Raw genomic sequence first — 628 nt, forward strand, 5'->3', positions numbered from 1 at the left:
TTCTGTTGTAGCGGGTCATTTAAAGCCCCAGTGTGTGATATTTGGAAACTAGGTGGCACTGTATTGTCTAAAACCAAGAAAAAACAGTGCCAAGAGCACAGTATAGCAGCAAGATGCCAGACTATCATGGCGGCGACTTCTAGTTAGGGATTCCACTATGTAAAAATATTGCATATTTCTCGACCTGAATAACATTTGTATATTTAATGTAGGTTTGCCTAATATTATCCTGAAAGTTTTTTTGTACCACTAGGAGGCACTAAACATTACCCAGTGTCCCTCATTTTAACTCGGGGGCCACACGATAGAACAAACATTCTGTCGGGGGCCGGATTAGTAGATTAGAGAGAAAGGAAAAGAGATAAAGAAATAAGAGAAAGAGGGAGGGAAAAGGAAAGAGGGCGGGACAAAGAAAGAGAGAGAGGGAGAAACAAAAGAGATAAAAAGAGAAGTCGTGAGAGAGGGGTAAAGAAAGGGAGAGGAAGAAAAAAATAGAGAAACAGGAGAGAAGAGAAAAAGCGCGAAGGGTATGAAGAGAGAAAGAGAAAAGGAAAAAACGAAGTTAGCGCAAAAGAGGTTAAAAGACACAGAGAGAGAAAGGGACAAAGCGCAACAAAGGAAGAGAAAA

This window comes from Urocampus carinirostris, chromosome 1 (assembly GCF_059441175.1).
Source record: "Urocampus carinirostris isolate Australia breed hairy pipefish chromosome 1, RoL_Ucar_1.0, whole genome shotgun sequence".
NCBI classification, from domain to species: Eukaryota; Metazoa; Chordata; class Actinopteri; order Syngnathiformes; family Syngnathidae; genus Urocampus; species Urocampus carinirostris.